Source organism: Phodopus roborovskii, unplaced genomic scaffold (assembly GCF_943737965.1).
Source record: "Phodopus roborovskii unplaced genomic scaffold, PHOROB, whole genome shotgun sequence".
In the NCBI taxonomy this organism is placed as follows: Eukaryota; Metazoa; Chordata; class Mammalia; order Rodentia; family Cricetidae; genus Phodopus; species Phodopus roborovskii.
In genome coordinates this window covers 4,195,172-4,216,551 of record NW_026126646.1, presented here as the reverse complement: position 1 = coordinate 4,216,551, position 21,380 = coordinate 4,195,172, and the positions used below count along the sequence as shown (strand labels likewise).

Sequence of the window (21,380 nt, the reverse complement as noted above, 5' to 3'; positions counted from 1 at the left end):
CTGTGCCCCAAGGCTCACCAGCGCTGGCCTTCTGCCCTGGAGACCCCTCGGATCCCTTTACCAAGATCCTTCTGGCCATGCTCACACACTGGCCACCACTGTCCTCTTGTCTCCCCCCTTCTCGCTCATGTGTGTCTGTCTGTCTCTGTGTATGTGTCTCTCTCAGAGCACACACATGCACATACCCTAACACACACAGTCACGCACACACATACAGCCTCTCTCTCTCTCTCTCTCTCTCTCTCTCTCTCTCTCTCTCACACACACACACACACACACTTCCATCCTCCTCCGGGACAGCCCTTCTGCAACTCACGCAGATCTAGCACACACATCAGGCTTTATCCTCAGCCCCTGCTGCCCACTAAGGAAACCAGCTCAGCCCCACTCAGGCAGGACAATGGACTGGGACTTTGGGGACAGCAGTGGTCACTTCCCTGAGCCTGGTACATCTCCTTCTCCTTCCCAGACAAGAGCAAACCCAAGCCCCTCCACAAACCCCTTCATCTGCCCACGGCCACTGACGCTCAGCACAGGCACCCATAGCCTCATCTGAATCCACCAGAGCCACAGAGCACCCTCTTCTGCACACACCACCTGTATACACCCTGCAGGCCCCGGGCCGGCTGTACCACCTCCTGACCCTCAGGGATAGGCAGCCTGAGCGCCATTCTCACACAGGGTTAGTGACCATCAGCCGCTCAAGGCGATGGCTGGCCATATAGATTCCCACCTCAGAATCCCAGCAGGAAGTCAAGGGCAGGGGACGCTCCGTGATGGTAGAATCTGCGGCAGGTTCCTTCTATGCTGGCACCAACATACTGGAGCCCAGACAGCAACCCCATCCTAGGACCAGAGCAGATGACATGGTCAAGGCCCCAGGGTGAGCATGATCTCTCTTAGTTTGCTTCCTGCTGCTGTGATGAAGATCATGGCCTAAAGACACTTGAGAAACTGGGTTTTCTGGATCACAGCTCACTAAGTGACTAAGGCAGAAACCAGGGGTGGGAATTGCAGCGGAAACCATGCAGGAACACTGACAACCGGCTTGCTTTCCTTGGCTTGCTCAGCCTGCTTCCTTAAACAATCCAGGACCACCTGCCCAGGGGATGGTAGCACCCAGAGTGGGCTGGGCCCTCCCTCACTGATCAGCAGTCAGGAAGATGTCCCACAGATGAGCTTTCAGGGCAATTTGATGGAGGCTTTTTCTCAGTCGTGATCCCTCTTCCCAGATGACTCTAACTTGTGTCAAGTTGAGAAAAATCCAACCATGACATGAGCTTTGTGCATCAGCTCACGCCCAGGGCTGAACCTGCCAAGCCATGAAGATTAATCAGGAGGCCGCATCAGCTGGAAGACTTCACGCCTGTAAAACCCCACCTCCAGTCTTGGCAATTGCTCAACAAAGCCATTTCCAGTCCTCCTGCCCAGGGCCCAGTCACCTTCACAGGGCCAGGCACAAACAAGGGATCAAGAGGTCAAACACAGAGGCAAAGGAGTAAGCTCAATCCTAAGAGCAGGAATTTAGCCACAGATGTGTTTCAGCTGCAGAGGCACAAAACTGAGTTAATAAGACCTGGCCTGGCAGCTGTTCCCCGGATGAGGGAATTAATCACTTGGCAAGTCCTCATCAGTTGCCTGGGCTAGACCCTGGTGTCAGGATGGTAGAGACCCTTTGCGGGCCTGAGTGTGCAAAAGGAGCAAAGTAAACACACCTATTGGTGTAAATGTAAGTCCGATGGTGACCCACCCCCCTGCTGATGGGAGGCAATCTAAGAGGAAAGGCTTATTTTGGCTCATGGTTCGGGGGGACAGTCCATCGTGGTGGGAAGGTACAGTGACCGGTGTGTGACAGGGCTGGTCGCTGGCATCCACAGTCAGAAAGTGGAGTAGACAGGAAGTGGACGTTGGCTTGGAACCTCCAGCTCACCCCTGCATAGTCTGGAGAGCCCCATTCCCCTCCCTCTCCAAACCCCGCCCTCTCAGAGAATCTCCAATGAGAAAGGTCACAGGAAGACCCATTGCACATTTTCTGGAGACTTCTGCAACTCCTCCCCTGATGCCGCCAGCAGCCCAAGTCCCCACCTAAGCCTTCCAGTGTCCACTGTACTTGGGCACCCACTCAGCTTGTCATCGCGGTCCCCACCCGGCTACATAAGCTTCCTGCTTTAGTTCAGGCCTGTGACTGCTCTCACAAAGGACCTGAGTTCAGTCCCCAGCGCCCAAGGCAGGTGGCCCACAACCAGGGGCCACTCTAGCTCCACGAGATCTGATGCCCCTTTCTGGCCTCTGTGGAAACATGCATGCACATGCACTCAACCTTCGCACAAATGCACGTATATGCTTTATTTAAAAAGTAAATCTTAAACAATTAGAGTGCATGGGAACCAAACCACTGAGGCTGTGTGGCTCGTGGGTCCTGTCACGGACAGGGTAAGTCCTTGGGGCAGCTGAGAGAGCTCTGTGGATCCAAGGACCATTGCACAGCACTACGCCCCGTGCGGCTCACACATACCCCTTCCCCAGACCAAAAGGGCCTGGATTCTACAGACAGGAAGCAGGCTGGCCTCAGGGAGAACACTGCCCTCCATTCGTACGTCCAGTGTGGCTGAGGAAATTAAAGAAAGTGACAATACCACCGCCCGAAGTGTGGAGCCAAGAAGGGCCAACGACCAACTCGAGAACTTGGCCTATGTGGGACCAGGACTGATTAAATATGTGCACCCCGCTGTAAGGAGTATTGTTTTTCCTCCTGCCGCCTAGTCTTGTCCCGCCACCGCGCCAGCCCCAAATAACACACAGAGACTCTGTATTTGATATTATACTGTTGGCCAGTTACTACTTTCTTATCGGCTAGCTCTGTCTTAAGTATTAACCCATTTGTGTTAATCTATGTATTTCCACGTGGTCTTCTTACCGGGAGCCGGCTGCCATACTGCTTTCTCCAGACTCTCCATCTTGGCTCCTCCTTCCTACTTCCTCTTTCCTCCCTATCTCCTAGTCCCTCCTATCTTCCTTTCCTATTGGCCAACAGTGCTTTATTCATTAACCAGTATGAGAAACATATACAGAATGACATCTCCCATCACCCCACACTGCAGAGGAGCCCACTCTTGGAACATTTTCTGCTGGGGTTTTGTAGTCAGTCCCGACAAATGTGTTCTATGAGCTCACATCTGTGCCTGGGCAGCAACCCTACACCTGCCCGTCGTCTCCCAAGTGGCAGCGGGGTGCCAGTCATCCATCTTTTTCTTTCATTGGTGCCTGAGCAAGAGTAACCACATCCAAACCAGAGTGGCCACCGCAACTCACACAAGGACCACAGCGGTCTGCACAGGCATGAAGACTTTCGAGAGCCCTCTTCCTAAGCGGGCTGAGCGCTGGCGGGGTTCCTTGACGTTTATATTTGGAGGCAGAGCATTTACCGATTAAAAATAGAATTAATGATATCTTTGTTCAACACGGGAAGACGATGGCTTGGGAGCGCTACAGACCGTCCCTCCCCCGTTTCCTGCAACATGCCATTTCCAAGCATTAGAAAGCATTCCGTGTGTTTCTAAGAATAGCTTCTGCTGGGATCCACACAGAGGGCATGAAATTTACCCTCTTCACTGAGAGGAGAGCCGTTCCCAAGCCTTAAAAGTGTCTCCCTGTGTTTGAAACCCCATGCCACCCCCAGAACAATGGGCTCTGGAAGCATGTTCCACATCATGCCCAAGCTCAGGAGCTGCTCTTTTAGAACCCAACCCCAGCAAGGAGGCCTGATTCACTTCCCTCCGCTCCTGCAGAGGCCCCTCACACACCCTGGCCTGACTAAAGGAGGAGCATGCATCTCCAGAGGTCTCCTACTGTGTAGATATGGCTAAACACCTCCAGCTCTTTTGACCCCAAGGCCTGCAAGGAAGGGGCTCTCTCAGGGTCAGTCACTGAGACCTCCCAGTGGATCCTGAGAGGCCCTGGTGTGTGTGGGTGGGGGAGATGCCCCTCTAACAGTGACCTACCATCACAGGTAACAGAACACGTCTAGAAAAGGGTTATGAGGAATAAGGAGGAGTGGAATTGCACAGTGCAAACACACAAAGCCAGAATAAAACAGAAACAGCAGACCGGGAGGAAATAACAACATCGATAGGACAAAGAGTCAATATCTGGCACCGTAGAGACCTCGGCTGCAGTCGACTGTGAGTGTTTGCAGCTGATCATAGACATGGAGAAGCCCAGACACAGATGCAGCCTGAGTAACTCTGGTTGTGTGGGGCAGGGGGCAGTGTTGCATAAAATGAGCATGTGGGTGTAAGGTATGCAGAAGCATTGTATGCCTCTGTGTGTGTGTGTGTGTGTATGTGTGTGTGTGTGAGAGAGAGAGAGAGAGAGAGAGAGAGAGAGAGAGAGAAAGAGAGAGAGAGATGATAAAAACAATACATAGACCAGAAGACTGTACTCAAGAAGGGCAGGCTGGGGAGAGGCTGAGGATTCGCTCCAAGCCAGCTCAGACTCATCTTACCCTGGCTGGCCTTCCTTGAGACTACTCAGCCCCTGTGCCTCTCTGTCTCCTCATCTGTTTGTGGTTCAGGGATGCTGTGTGACCAGGCGCTGCCCAACACACCTCACATTTTGCACTTCCCACTGTTCACTCCGCATTGCAGAACCCACTTTGTGAACACAGATGCGCAGACAGTCCTTCAAAGCACCCCACTTAAATGGGTTCCCTCTGGAGGCCTGACTGCCATCTTCCATAACGATGCAGATGGGAAACAGGTGGACCCAAGATTCAAACCATGCAAGATGCATGAGCTGGAGAGGGTGGCTGTGGTGAGTTGATGGTCCTGGTGTCAGAGGAGGGTCCCTCTGCATCCTGCTGACCGTTTTAACCTGTGTTCACTGGAAGGTAGAAGGGACGGGAGACAAGCAAGAACTCAGGTCCCACAACCAGGGTTCCAAACCCCAGAACTGGCTGCTGTCATGCATGCCACAGGGGAGTCACTGCTGGGCCTCTGCCCTGTTTCTGAAGTCAGTGAGACTCCTACACCTGATGCCCAGCAAGCCATGGGGTTCATAATGAGAGGACACTTCTCATAGTGAAGACACAACCACCAAGTGACTCGCTGGCAGCCGCCTCACAGGACTGGTTTCAAGTCATTTGTTGCAATTGACTAACAACCTTGGGTGGGGGGAAAGGTGTTTATTTTAGTTCATGGTGTAAGTGCCCAGGCTGTGATTGGTAGGGAAAGCGCATGTAGGGAAAGCGCTAGTGAACAGGAGTCTGAAGCAACTGGTCACATTGTATCAGCTTTGGAGAATTTCCCCAGATTCACCGAGAACACCCAAAACGCCCTGACTGAAGGAGAAGAGAAGCTAGGACACCCGGGCTGGGAACCATCGCTCAATAAAGAAATGTGGAGATAACGGGGGACGATAGGTCCTCCCCGCTGACAAACAGAATTGTGGTAATGATGGGGGACCTCCGTCCTAACACAGCAGAAGCTTTTACAATAATTCAACCATCAACTCTGGGGCAGCAACTAAATAAATAACCATTAGAAGAAATGCCACGCAATCATTTGCACGGAGATGGACAACTTGTGTTCTATTATTTAGGCTTAGCAGGGTTTTAGAATCACCCATGCCCTGTGCTGTGTGTTCATTATTTTATTAAGAGCACAGACATTAATTTTTAACATGTGCCCGCAGCTAAAGACTACAGGGTGTTTTGAAAACAGTGGTATAAATTTCTCAGTGGCATAGTGGGTGACTCTTGCTCTGGTGGTTTAAGTGAAATGTCCCCATAGGCTCAGGTGGTTGAGTCCTTTGTCCCCAGTTGGTGGCACTGTTAGAATAAATTTAAGAGGGGTGGATTTGCTGGAGGAAGTGCATCGCTGGAGGCAGGCTTTGAGGTTTCAAAGCCTTGTACCGTTCCCAGTGCCCTCTCTCAGCGTGCTGCTTGAGGTTAAAGATGTGAGCTCTCGGCTGACACTCTAGCCACCACGCCCTCACCCTTCCACCATGGACTCTTGAAGCAGAGGCTGGAACCTGCCCAAGGCTACAGGAGGCCATTTCTTCTTGCGTCCCATCTTGACCCTAATGGGCCAGGAAAATAGAATCCAGTCTCATCAGCTCTGTTGCTCAGGTGTTCGCCTTCATGCCTGACACAGCCCTGTCCCTCTGGTCTCCCTCCTTATTGCCATGGAAACCCTGTCACACACCTGGACTCCCTACCTCCAGTTTCTGCAGTGTGCCTGGATTCCACGCCTCTGACTCTACGGCTCCACCTGCCAGCCAGCCGTGTGTGGGCTGAACCGTGGCTCCTGACAAAGGATGTGCTGTATCCCGATTTCCAGAACCTACTAGTCCTCAGAACATACAACACGGGTCATTAGGGAGGTCATCAAGTTAACTGGGGAGAGTAGGGTGGCCCTCCTCAAATGGGAGGTCTGGTCCCGTGACTGCCGTGTGTGAACCGTTGGAAGCAGGAGAGACCCGATTGAGTTTCTTTCCTCCAGGTTCAGTAGCCAGCCGTGTCCACGTTGACCTTGAGACCCAGAACTGAGTTGTGCTGGCTAAGATCCCAGTCATGGTTTGCCAAGTGAGCTAATACAAGCCTTGCCTGTGCAAGGCAGCCACGGCAGGTTTGATTACACCAGAACACACCACAGCGACACTTGCAAACGTTAAATCAGCTCCCGAGTCACGTGACTTCTGGAGCCAGCACAGGACGCAGACTTCTGACCCAATGTTCAGTGTGCTGGAAAGCCGGCCTCTGGTGCAGTGTTTGGTGTGCTGGGCCCTGTTCACTGCCCACAGGGTACTTCTCCGCCTCCCCGCCCCAGTCACTCACTGACTCCATCTGTGCCTGTCTCCAATGCTGTTCTGAACTTTCTTGTTCATATTCCTGAATGTCCCTACATGTCCTCCAACCAACATCTCCCATCCCCACCTTCCCTGGGCCTTAGGGCTGTGTCGCCCACACTCCTGAGGACTGTGCCACCCACACTGAGGGCTTTGTCACTCTCTTGCCATCTTTAAATCTGCCAGCACACTTCAGGACAGTGAAGGCACAAAGGGGCCAAGAAGGGAAAAGATGGCACACTTCTAGTTAGAATAGAATGGTTGCAGGAGGATTCTCAGCCAGATCTGAGAACCTAGCTGCCACTTCTCTGTAGGCTAACCCAGACGAGCCCCATCATTCTTTGAGTCTTGACCCTCTAGAGAGTGCAAGTGTTCTCCCAAGATGGTGACCTAGGAAGAGAGAAAACAGCAGGACTGGAAGGACCTTACCCACTGTGCCGGTGGTTAGTCGGCATCACTACCCAGGCACAGCGCCTATGTGTTCCCTACCAGGCACCTGTTCCTGAACCCTGATCCAGCTTGCAAGGAAAGTAGGCTTGAGCCACCTGCTGGCTACAGCATAGTGTTGTATGGGCTCTGCCTTGTCCTCTCCAAGCCGCCACCCCTGAGTACAGCCTCAGCTCGGGCGCCTGTTTCCTTCTCCTTTCTAGGTCCATGGGAGCTAGCTGTGTCTTGGAACGCAGCCTGGTGATTTCTAAGCTTTTTTCTGAAGTTACTAAAGCATTCATGTGGACAGCTATGTGAGCATGCACACTGAGGACTGGAGTGATGGTCAGGGTATTAGCTTTTCTGCTGTGCTGACAAATGCCACTAGAAAAATGGAAAGCTTCTTATCCTCAAAATGTCAAATTGGACTAGAGACACGGCTCACCAGTTAACTCACTACTCTTATAGAGAACTTGAGTTTGATTCCCAACATCCACATGGCAGCTGGCAAACATCTATGACTCTGGGGGAATCTAATGCCCTCTTGTGGCTTCTGAGGGTGCTGCATGAACATGGCATACATTCACACATGTGCACACACATGTACGCGCATGTGCGCACACATGCGTGCACACGTGCGCGTGAACACACACACACACACATAAAAATAAATCTTTTTTAAATCTAACCATTGGGTGCCTTTGAAAGCCAGACATACAAGAAAGAAAAATGCTCAGAGACACCACTGCATTCCATTGAACTCCTGGCCAGCTGGAATCTTTCCACATCCTGCAGCCTCACTGGTTAGCTAGAAATGGCCATCCACATTTTTAAAATAAAGTCCCACATAATTTAGGGATGGTTATTTTTCACCCCTTCCGGAAAACAAATACCCTGGGTTGTGAAGGCCAGCAGATTTATGGGGAGGGAAAAGATCTATATTCCCTGGACCAATGTGACGTTACCAGATTGGGTAACTGCTGCATAAACAATAAATTACACATTGATTAATCGTGCTGCTAAGACTCTCTGAGGTATTTTTCATGCCGACAGCTATGTATACACAAACAGTGAATTGAAAAGGGAAAAGTCCTGGGGATTCACTCCACAAAGGAAGGAGCGAAGACCACTTACAAGACCTCAGAACCTCTCATTGCTCACAAAGAACTGCTTGACAGAGAGGGGTTCCTGGTCCCATAAACAGGCTGATGTTGTCATCTACTAAGACGGACTCAGATGTGCGCTTCTGAGACAAAGTATCGCTCCATGGACAATCGCCTGCCAAGTATGAGAAGGGCTCTGGGTCCCATCCCTGCACTAGAAAACAAACACTTCATGAGGTGTCATGCATACCTCTATTAAAATGAAGGAAATCACTTTTTGGAAAAAAAAACTGGTGAATGGTGGGAAGAGTATGGCACAGGACACGCATGCATGTGTGCTGGGAAGAGTATGGCACAGGACACGCATGCATGTGTGCTGGGAGAAGTATGGCACAGGACACGCATGCATGTGTGCTGGGAGGAGTATGGCACAGGACACGCATGCATGTGTGCTGGGAAGAGTATGGCACAGGACACGCATGCATGTGTGCTGGGAGAAGTATGGCACAGGACACGCATGCATGTGTGCTGGGAGGAGTATGGCACAGGACACGCATGCATGTGTGCTGGGAAGAGTATGGCACAGGACACGCATGCATGTGTGCTGGGAGGAGTATGGCACAGGACACGCATGCATGTGTGCTGGGAGGAGTATGGCACAGGACACGCATGCATGTGTGCTGGGAGGAGTATGGCACAGGACATGCATGCATGGCTGCTGGGAAATCAGATGTCACTGCCATTCTGCAGGATAGTGCAACAGTCTCCTACAAAGCCAAACATGGCCTGCTCACACAGTCTCTGTCCACTGCTTGGCATTGACTCAAAAATGCTAGAAACCTATGCTATGGAAAACACATGCTGGAAGGTTGGCAGCATCTTTTTTTCCCCATAATTTCTTGAGTCTGAAACGTCTCCCAACAGTTTAGGAGTGAAACAAACTCGCTCGTGCATCTAATGGAAAACTAGTCAGTGGTTAAAAGGGAAGACTACAGAGTCACAAAGAGGTGCAGATAAATCTTAAATGTGTACTGGGCAGACCCAGAATGGCCTCGGGCTGGGATTCAACCTGGACACAGTCTGTCTGCCCTGACAACCCCCCCACCCCCGATAGCCCAGACCCCAGCCCAGGGCCGCCTCCTCTGCATGGGGCCTTGCAGCAACACTCATCTGAGACCTCCAAAGACAGAATCTCCCTTGAAGTCCCCAAGAGGAGGGAGAAGAGTTACCTGTGACATGACAAGCCCCCACACACACACACCTATTCAGCTGTGATCGCCTTGGTGATTTAGGCCACATCTTTCCCAGGCTGAAGCTGGCCCAAATCACCTCTCAGGTCCAGGCAGTATTCCCATTCTTCAGGAAGGATTATGAGGGCTGGAAGAACTCCATCTGCCACACCTTTTATCTAACCAGTGCTTCTGCAAGGTGTCCAGGGACCCTGCAAAGCCCGAGGCCAAGGGCAACTTCTGGGCGGTGGGCATGAGCCTGGTCCCAGGAGCAGGGGGTGCTATACCTTCAGAACACTGCCCTGGGCCAGCGCCAGCGACAGCAGACCCGGGCTAGACAGAGCTTTCATCAAGGACTCGAGCCCCTCCCTCCCCTCCTAACATGCTCCATAGCCTGCCGTATGGGCCTCTCATCCTTACCACCATCCAGGGAGGGTTTCAGCGTCAAGTCCCTGCTATGGGATCCTGCAAAAGGACCAACAGGGCCCCAGCAGCCTGCACTCGCTGGACAGAGCAGCTCAGCTCAGGCAGGAGCCTGCTCCAAGGGGGAAGAAGGTGTGTGCACTCTACTCCCTAACTCCTCTGAGAAGCCTATGACCCCTCTGCCCCCTTGCTGGGCCCACAAGAATAGAGGGGAAGACTTCCCAGGGGAGTCATCGGGCCTTCTCCCTTCCCCAGAGCAAGGCGCCTGGCCCGTCCACTTCCGTCAGGGTCCCCACACCCCATGGGACCCCACAGGTGCACAGCTTCCTTGAGGGCCAGCTACCCGCCTCTTACTTGCCCTCTACACTCCCAATGTAGTAATGCCCTTGGCCACACCACCTCCCTCCTCTTGTCCCAGTGCCCATCTTCAACCAGTCCTGCCTGCTGGAGTGTAGGTGCTGGATCCCAAGGGTCCCAGGGAATCCCTCTGACCTGGAGTCCCTCTTCCAGGGAGTACCACCCAACAAGAGTATCAGCCACCTTTGGGATCCTACGGCTCCTGCCCCGGGCTGGCTGCTCTCCTGATACAGCCTGTAATAGTTCAAAGCAGGCAGGGGCTGCTTTACCCCTCCAACCCTGGATACCGTTTTGATGGATAACCAGAGCTAGGAGCATGTCCACAGCAACAGCTTTAAAACACCAGGCACTGTCTTGTTGGAAACCTACAACTTAAATTGGGTTGCTCCAGAAAGGGTTTTGCCTCCGCTAGATATGACAGGCCTGGCCAATCATGCCTTCAACGCTCCCACACACAGGGATCAGATCTGGAGAAACATGCTCAGCCTAGAATAGTGCTTCTTTTCTTGATACCACCTTCTCAAGCCTTCACGCTACCCATCCATCCATCCCTCTGCCGCCATGTGTTCCTGGCTCTACGGTGGGGGGAGGAGAGCCAAAAGCAAGTCCACTCTGGAGTCCTGCCCCCGCCCCTCAGCTGCCTGGGTAGCAGCTTTTGGGGAAAGGGTTACGAAATGAAAGACTGGGCCTTGCATGGTTTGGGGGTGATGGAAGTAGGGTAGAGGTTAGCAATAAAGGAATTTACAACAATTTAAAAAAAACAAAAATGTGTCTTGGGGATGAGAGAAGTTGATCTTTAAGGGACACACAACATGACACTGGTTATGTGGCATCCTAGACAAGGAAAAACAATAGAACAAGGAAACATGGGTGGTGGCTGGGGCTTTGGGGAGTAGAGGGGTTGGATTGGTGAGCTGCAAGGGACCCTTGCCAACCCTGAACTATCTAGATGATGCTGAGAGATATAAAATAGTATGCATTTATCAAAAAGCACAAGATTTTCACAAGGCAAAGAGGGGTTTGTGGGTAAATTGTGTTTTGAGTCAAGTAGGAAGTCAGGATACCTTGAGATGAGATAGAAAACATCACAAATATGTGTAATTATGACACAATGGCTGTCACTGAAGGTAAGGAAACAGAAATCAATCTAAGTAAATTAGGAGTGGGTGGAGAAGGTTGAATAGAAACAAATCATGTTGGCAGAGCACTGCAACCTAGTGGGTTAGAATGTCCCTCTAAGGCCTAGGGTCAGCAAGCCTGAAGCCATTGTGCATGCTTGAGCAGACAGAGCACAGTGGGTACCCCTGACAGACAGCAGAAGAAGGAAGCTGGGAAGAAACATAAGCAAGCAGATTAGAGTTGAAGGCATCTAGACAAAGTGGTGTTTCACTGAATATGCATACATACGGAGAGACAGATGGAAGATAGATGATAGATGATATGTAGATAGGTGATACATAGATGGATAGGTGGAAAGTAAAAAACAGTAGATAGGTAGGTAGGTAGGTAGATATGATAGATGGAAAAATAGTAGATGACAGATGGATAGAGATAGATAGATAGATAGATAGATAGATAGATAGATAGATAGATAGGTAGATAGATAGATAGATAGATAGATAGATATGATAGATGGAAAAATAGAAGATTGATGACAGATAGACAGACAGATAGATATAGATGATAGATGAAAAATAGAAGATAGATAATAGATAGATTTATGATAGGTGGAAAATAGAACATAAGAAAGGAAGAAAGAGAGAGAGGAAGGAAGGAAGGAAGGAAGGAAGGAAGGAAGGAAGGAAGGAAAGAAGGAAGGAAGGAAGGATGAGGTTGTGATAGGACATTTGAGAGCAAAGGGAAAGAAAAACAGAAAGTATCCTCCACATGTGGTCAACATCCTTGAATATGCATACAACTTTCCCACTTCTTTCCTGAAACCTCTTCCTTCCCCTCCCTCCACATTCCAGTCCTTTTAGCCTCATTGCTCAATAGTTTAAAGCACCCAGGCAAAATATAAGTCACCCAATATGGAGACAAAGAAGCTAAAATAGCATAAGAGGCACAGCCATACTACACAGCATCTCTGTTGTTGATGTTTGTTTTGTTTTGTTTTCAGCCTTTAGATAGTAAAACCTGCTGAGAGCCTGTGTGCTAGCCTGTGCTGGCCGACAAAGGGCTTCCTGGAATAAAAGCCTTGGTCCCACACCTCTGTTAAGAAAGCCCGCAATGCTGTTGTAGTTTGAATGCAGGTAGCCTTGCAAAATTCATGTGTTAGAACTCGGCTTCACTGAATTAAGAGTCTGGGGCAACAAGAGATGATTAAGTTATTTGTAATTATCTATATGATGGAATTAGAAACCTAGCAGGAGGTTAAGAGTTGGTTAGGTGCCTTTGTCTTTCCTCTTTCTGCCATGTAAGGGTGTCATACCATGCCCATGCTCTCCAGAAGGCATGGGAACATGGCACCTTCTTGGAAACAGACTGGGCCCCCACAAAACATCAAACCTGCCAAACACTGGCCTATCATAGACTATCTTGCTACAACAACAAAAATGGACTAAGACGGCCCACCAACATTCCTCCTGATGTCCAGCTCTTTGGGAGGCCGAGGCAACAAGATTGTGAGTTTGTCATGTGTGAGACCTCTCCTGGGGAGTCATAAACAAACATCCACCAATCCCAGGGCATATGGTGAACCAGTGATTGAGTGGAAGGAACTTACAGGAGCATGGATATTCACAGCCAGCTGCAGCATAGTAGAGTCCAAGCATTATGGATGACAACCCATGAAAGCAGCAGTTCCTGGTCTCTGAACATTGTGTAAAGAGTTCAGTGGGTCAAAGGCTCCCTCCTCCGGGAAGTTCATTCGTAAGACAGCCTCTTCCCAACAGTCCTTACTGCTTATACAATCTTGTGGCCTTGTGGATCTTGTAAGTTTCAGGGACTTTCTGAGACTTGTGAATTGTTGACCTCCTGAGTCTTAATGAGCTTCCCCTCCAATGTGGAATGTTTCAGAAAACTTGGAAAAGATGATTACACAGCAGAAATAAAGGCCAACTACACAAAGATGGATGTCCTGTCTATAAATGAATGAATGATCAAACAACAGTTATGCGCTATGGAGCACAATTCTGATTATTCTTGTCAAGCAGATGAGGCCGAGTCCAGGGATAAACAGACCAAGTGCTCACAGAGCCTTGTGCCTTGGCACTGAGTGTCTTGTGTGCCATGCATACAACTCTGTATTCACAAACATGTCCACCCAATTTCAGGTCACCAGGCTGGGAGGAGGGGGGCAGATGGGACAAAGCCAGAGACAAGGGTCTCTGAGCTGTGACCAGCCCTCACCACTATAGCCACCAAAGCCACACTCGAGCATCCTCACCCATGGCACAGGGCAACCGTCAAGCCTGGATGGCCAGTCAAATCTGCAGCATCCAGAGGCTCTATCACCACAGGCTATAGCTCTCTGGTGTATTTCAGTTGATTTTAAAAAATAAACAAAAACAAAAAAACAACAACAACAAACAAAAACTTTGCTGTTAAAGAGAAAAGTCTTTATTTGAGGGACTTTGCAATTGATGTCGAAATAAAGCTTATTTCCCCAGGAATCAGAGATAGCAGCCAGAGTTCAGGGCTGATTGGCAGAACAGCCAGGTCTAGGCACTCAGGAGCCTGGTTCTGGCCTTTCCCACCATGCTAGCAATGGCAGGTGGCAGAGTTGTCTTCCCACTGCCTTTGCACCTTACCCTGAGGAGGCCTCAAGGCATCTGCACCCCTGCAGCCCAGGTCCAGTGATGGTGCATCTGGATCAGGAGTGGCAGCTGAGGCCCAGGAAATCAGAGATCACAGCTGCAACAGCAACAACTGGAACATGCAGCCTTGAACACACACACAAGCCAGCTGCCACCCATGAAGGTCACCCAGCCGGTGCAGCTGATCCAAAGAGAAGGCACCCACCACCTCAAGCAAAGATGCTCCAGCCTGGCCCCTGTTCAATACAACAGCAACAGGCAGGATCTCAAAGTCTCTCTCTTCTCCTGCTCAGGCAGTACTGGACCAGCTGACGGTGTCCTCTCCTACGGAGGAACAAAAGTTACACAAGCCAAAAAGAAAGGCACAAACCAGGCCCTGTTAGACATGCTTTCTATGCAGAAAAGTGCAAAGAGCCAACAAATGGCCTGTAGAAGTGACAAGAGAGCTGAGCGAGGTCAGAATAAACAGGAGCAAAATGAATGCCCCTGAGTGGTAGTACAGAAAATGAAATATAATTGTCACACTCAAAACAACGTGGATTCTATAATTACTTTGTTCTATAGAGAGCACTCTTAATATATACTCTTTTAGCAAAATTTGAATATACAATACCTTTATAACTATAGTTAACACAATATACTAACAACACAAATATGCTCACTATATAGTAATATAATTATCATGCACCTACTACACAGTAATATAATTACAATATGCTTACTGTATAGTAACATAATTACAATAATCTAACTATATAGTAATATAGTTGTCATGCACAAACTACACAGTAATATAATTACAATATGCTTACTATATAGTAATACAGTAAAATGTACTAACTACACAGTAATGTGATTCTAATATGCTCGCTGTATATTAATATAATTACCATATACTAACGACACAGTTATATAATTACAATATACTCACTATATAGTAATATAATTACTATATACTCACTATATAGTAATATAATTACAATGTACTTAATATACTATAATATAATTACCTTGTACTCAATGTATAACAATAGAGTAAAATGTACTGATTATGCTAATATAGTTACAATATATTCAGTACATGGTAATATACTTATAACACATTCATGTTACTATAATATAATTACAATGTACTCATACAGTAATACAGTGTGCTCACTACAGTGTAATATAGTTACAATGTATTCACTATACAGTAAAATAATTACAATGTACTCATATAATTACAATACAATCACTGTATAGGAATATAGTTAGTGTGTGTGCTCACTACATAGTGATATAGTTCCAATGTATTTACTACTCAGTAATATAATGACAATATACTCACTGTATAGTAATATAGTTACAACGTATTCGTATACAGTAATATAATTATGACTAATTGAAGCTCAAGTTCAACATCTTAAATTCATATGATTTCAATGCCAAGAACTAAATTCAAAGCTGTGAACCTGAAGCCAGTCATGGTGGTGCGCACCTTTAATGGTGGCAAATTTTTGAGATTTATAGGAGAGCCTGGTATATATAGTAAGCTCAAGACCATCCAGGGTTACAAAATGAGACCTTGCCCCTCCCCCCAAAAAACATGTTTTTAAGTGGATTTGGGGCTGCAGAGCTGGTTCTGGGGTTAAGAGCACTTTGCTGATCTTGCGGAGAACCCAGTTTCAATTGTCAGTACCCACGTTTGGCACATAGCCATCTGTCACTCCAATTCTGGGGGATCTAGTGCTGTTCGGACTTCTGTGGGCACTGCACACATGTATTGCACACACATACACAGAGGTAAAACACTCCCCACGTAAAATAAAAAGTCAATACATTTTAAAAAGTAAAAGTAAAACCTCACCCTTGGTCAGCACGCTTTCTGCAATAAGCCAAATCACAAGCCCAACGCATGCAACGTCTTATCGATTAGCCTCACGGGTCTGGTCTTTGAAAGAGTACATACAGTCACTTAAATATTAAATTTTTTGATGTAAATATAAAGAACCTCATATGGGACTTAAGGAATAAAACATGAACACCACATGGGAAGGAGATCAAATGTCTAAATAAATGGAGAGACATACTATGTCCATAGTCCATAGATGAGGAAGCTAAAGACAGCAAAAAAAAAAAAAAAAAAGCATCATTGATCTGTAACTTGACAAAGAGACTGAGTGTGATTCCTGTGGAATCCAAGCAGCACTCAGCACTGTCTTGTACATGGTTGTAATGTTTATTCTGAAACACAAAGGATCTAGAGTCACTAAAACAATTTTGAAAACTAAATACATTATAAGGTATAATTATAATTGATTATAACTGATCTGCCCAATTTCAAGACCTATTGCCTAACTAGAATATCCAAGGCTATGTGGGATGATAAGAGACGGATACACAAGGATAGAATAGAACATCCAGCACAGAAAGAAACCCACAAGTACACACAGCTGATGGTGGGCACAGGTCAAAAGCATTTAAGTGAAGGGAGGGAGGACAGCTTGTTGAGCAAATGTTTAGTTACTTAGAGCAATTGGGGCAGAGACCAAGAGAGACAGAGAGACAGACAGAGGCAGACAGAGAGAATCCACAAATGAAAGTGACAAACTAGATCTTATGAAGATTAAAAACGTGTCTCTTTCAAAGGTTCTTGGAGAGGATTAAAGATCTAGCTACAGGATGGGAGGAAACAAACCACACATCAGAGAAAGCCCTTCAGAACCCAGCAGCATAGAGAAAAGCACATCTCAGCCACACCTTACGCTTGAGCACTTACAAACAATGGTTCCTCCTAGGGTCTCCTGTAACTCTCCCATCCATCCTAACTTATATGAACATACATGTCTTCCAGAGAAGCCGGACAGCTTCCCCAGCCACAAAGTTCCTAAGAGACAGACCTGGAGTTTTGTTTCTTTTTAACATTTAGAGTTAAGTTTTAGATCATGTTGAATATGTAACGTATGTTTCACCATCTTAACCATTCTTTTGTTTTTAATTTTTATTTTATATTTATTGTCTGCATGTATGTATTTGCACAACATGTATGCAGTGTCCAGAGGCCAAAAGAGGTCGTCAGATCCCTTTTATTTGGAGTTGTGGATGGTTGTGGGCTGCCATGTGGGTGATGAGGCTAAAACCCAGGTTCTCTGCAAGAATATTAAGTGCTCTTATGCTGAACCCTCCCTCCAGCCCAAGAGTTCTAACAACTCTTAAATGTTCCATTTAAGTTGCTACATTCAGATTACTAAACAACCACCAACAACACCATCTCAAATGTCTCTCAAACTTGCAAAACAGAAATTGTCCTCATTAGGCAAGTCTTGTGTACCCCTCATCCCAAACTTCCACCATTATCTTGCTCTGTAAATCTGGCCGCTCTAGAACATCACAATGTCACTCTGTGTCTGGCTCTTTTCATCACCATAGCATCACATCAAGTTTCAGCAGTATCAGAATCCCCTTCCTTGTTAAGCCTAAGTAAATTGCCACCATAGACTTGTGTGGTGGCAACATTGTTAACCTTACAGGCTAGAGCAGTAGCTTCAGGAAGGAAGGTTTATTTTGACCCAAAATGTAAGGGTACAGTCCATAGTGGTGGGCCCATCAGGGAAACAACAGAGTGAGGATGGATGGATGGATGGATGGATGGATGGATGGATGGATGGATGGATGGGATGATGGATGGATGAATGGATGGATGGGAGGATGGATGGATGGATGATGGATTGGAGGATGGATGAATGGGAGGATGGATGGAAGAATAAATTAATGAATGAATGGATAAACATACCGAGGAGCCACCGGGTGCTGCAAGGATTCTAGAACTACACAGTGCCCAGCTCTTCTCTGTCAGAGCCACAGGGAAGCTGGAGAAACAGATGCATCACGCTTCATGGGTTACACAGAAATCAATGCACCTCAACACCAGGAAAAGAAAATAGGTCATGATTTTCTATAAAACTGCCACAAACTGCCTGGATCAATGACTACATCCATCTGTTTTACTCCACACTGTCTATTTTTAATCCTAGTGAATAACAAAGGGGTCACAAAGGAGGAAAACATGAAGCAAGCATTTGCTGCAGTGGGGACTGGGTGCAGGGCTCCCAGGGAGATGACAAGCAGGTCCCTCCAGAGCAGATGGCCTCCTGAAGAATGTCTTTGCCAACTGGGCAAGGTAGGGAAGTAGATGGCAAGTAGATGCCCACCCTCTTCCACAAGCCCTCCACTGCCATTCCTGATACTGGGTCCTATGATTGTGTGTGTGTGGTGTGTGTGTGTGTGTGTGTGTGCATTGTGGAGGTGTAGAAGCTGGAGGAGAATCTTGAATGCCACTCTCAGGAATGCCGCTCACCTCCTTTGACACAGAATCCATCACTACCCAAGAGCTTACCAGTTAGACTAGCAAACTGGCTAATAAGCCCCAGAGATTTTCCTGTCTCCACCTCCCCAGCATGCACCACTGCACCCAGCATCTTGTGTAGACAGTAGAAATGCAACAGGCGCTCATACATGCAAGGCAAATACTTTATCAACTGATCTATCCACTCCCCGCCGCCACCACCACCCACCCCCACGCTGCCAGCCCATGCTGACTTCCTGATGTAAGATGGCCAATGCTAACTAGTGTAGCTGGAACTGTAGCACCAGGACACAGCCATTGTCAAGGTTCAAATTTGGGCATTGGAGTAAGTCACAAATATCCTACTGTCATGGGCCATGAGAAGAGACACTGTTCACCAAAGACTTGGCTTGGACAAGTTCCTGTGCAGTAGTCTGGCCCCTGGATCAGATCAGATGCCCACAGGTGCAGCTAAGGAGAAGGGTGTGGAGGAACAAGGCCTAGAGAAGACTTGAGGAGCCTCCAAATGCTGGAAGTGTCTTTCCCTCCCAGACCTGAACCAGAACGAGCATCTCACCAACCCTCCTGAGCCCCTCAATGCCTGGTCACACATGAGAGCTGCTGAATAACAACCACTAATGATCAGTATGGTCATGTCAGTCTGTCCCTGAGGCTCTGAGCACTTAATTATAGAGGTTCCCAGTGGGGTTCCTCTCCAAAACTAACAGCTACTGGGAATAATCCTATATGCAAGAGAAATCTCTGGAATCCACTGCCAGAAGACACCATTAGTCAATCTACTCCTTTTTGAAGCTTTGGACTCATTTGGCTGGGCTTCTGGGGCAACACTTGCCAGCACGGCTGGCTAATAAGTGATTAGGAGATAATTAACATTTGTAGCATACAATAGAAACATCTGGACCTACTGACTTACTAAAACCTAAAAGTTGATTAATCAGTTGTAGGGAGAGATGGACACAGGCTCAACCCTTCTCACTGTCTCTCCTCTGCTCACCAAGACAACTAAGACTCCGTGACTCCAGACAGTCTTGCCCAACTCCCAATGCAACGACCTCCCACTGCCTCCAAGGCTTAGAGGGAAGCTAGAGACCCAGCTCTGTCACCAACCAAGGTTCCCCTAGGAGGAACAGAAAAGCACAGGACATGGGTCCTCACCAATTGCTTTTCCTACTGTCTGCCTTTCCTAGATAGTTGTCTTGGAGAATGGGGATGGAAGCTACTCTTCCCTGATATAATGCCCAACCTGCAAAAGGACCCTGGCTCCTAACTAGCAAACTAGCCTTCCCCCAGTGTTCAGCCATTTATAAGGGGGGCTTCAGGGGGCCCTGAATCCTTACTAGCCACTAGTCCCCAACCTAGACTGCAGCCCTCTCCTTATCTCTGCCATCCTTCCTCTCTTCCAAGGAGCTGGGTACCCAGGAACACATGGATCTGATGAGGCGCACCACTCTCTGATGCATCCCCATGTTTAGGCTGCGCCAACCAACCATCCTCCTGTGGCAGCAGGACCATCACTCTTAGTCTGCAGCCAATGGACTGGACCAACCAACCATCCTGCAGCAGCAGGAGAAACCAGTCAGACCTGCAGGCTCTTCAGCAAGTCTGAGAACAGAAAAATGCTGAGTGGCCCATCTCTTAGGGACTGGTTTGAGAGATGCCCTGCTGTTTCCCCTCTCTAGAAAAAGTATAAAGAGAAACCCATGAAGACTAAGGGTCCCCTGTCCCTGCAATGGTCCCCTCCTGCCTCATTTCTACAGTTCCCTGATGGGAGATGTCATTCTGTAAATATGGTTCTCTTATTGGTAAGGAATAAAGCCCTGTTGGCCAATAGGAAAGCAAGATAGGCGGGACTGGGAGACAAGGAGGAATCTGGGAGATGTAATAGGAAAGTCAAGATGTAGAGACTTGAGAAGAAGGTCTGGACCCTCTCTTAGGTAAGATAAGACCACATGTAAATACTTAGATTGATATAAATAGGTTAATATTTAAGACAGCTAGCCAGTAAGAAATGCTAGTAACTGATTAACAGCTTTATATCTAATACAGTGTCTCTGTGTGTTATTTGGGGCTGGCACAGCTGTGGGACCAGGCTGGCGGGAAAACTACTCCTAACAAAATGGCGCCTACAACATGGACCCAAGAACTTTCACTTAAAACTTAACAAAAGCTAAAAAGGGGGTTTTAGAAACAAAAGAACAGAGACAAGCAAGGCTTCTTGGTAGCAGCATTTTTCTCGGTTGGCCTCTGTTTTGCTAGAGACAAGCAAGGACTCATGTGGATTCTTTAAGGGGGGTTTCCTGACTCAGCATAAACAGCAAACCCTGCTAACAAATTAATGGTGTGTACAAGAGCGGGCAATGGCAGTGACCACATCACCAAGCCGGCAGCATGCTGCTGGATGGCAGAGAAGACCAAGGCAGTGAGCACAGCTCTCAGTGCTGGTGGTAAACATAGCCCCTCCATCTTGGATAAACCACAGCTAATACAGCTGTGGATTTAATTTTAACAATGTTGTTTAGCGGATAAAAGACTCATGACCAGAAAAAGATAAATATTTACAATAAAGTCAGATTCAGATAAAGAAAAACCTCTAAAGGTTTACAGTGTGTTTTAAAAATATACGTAGGCAGACAAAACAGCCTTACAGACTACAGCCAGGATTTCTGCATCTTCTTAGAATCCCCCATGACAGCGCCCCTTACCAGCAGAAAGTAGTTTGGAAAGAACGACGCCCAAATTCCCAAATATTGTCTATAAATGTTTGTTTTCATTTAAATGGATTTGGTTATATAAAATAAATAAATAAATAAATAAAAATAAATGCTGAAACTACAAAAAAATAAGTAAATAAAGTAAATGGCACCTGCAAACTCTCCACTTCAGTAATTTG

General features: G+C 47.7%; 1 pseudogene; it reads left to right on the top strand.

Moving 5' to 3' along the window:
* The first annotated feature begins 9,421 nt into the window (after positions 1-9,421).
* On the top strand, positions 9,422-10,624 carry LOC127213533 (forkhead box protein H1-like; annotated as a pseudogene).
* The last annotated feature ends 10,756 nt before the right edge of the window (positions 10,625-21,380 follow it).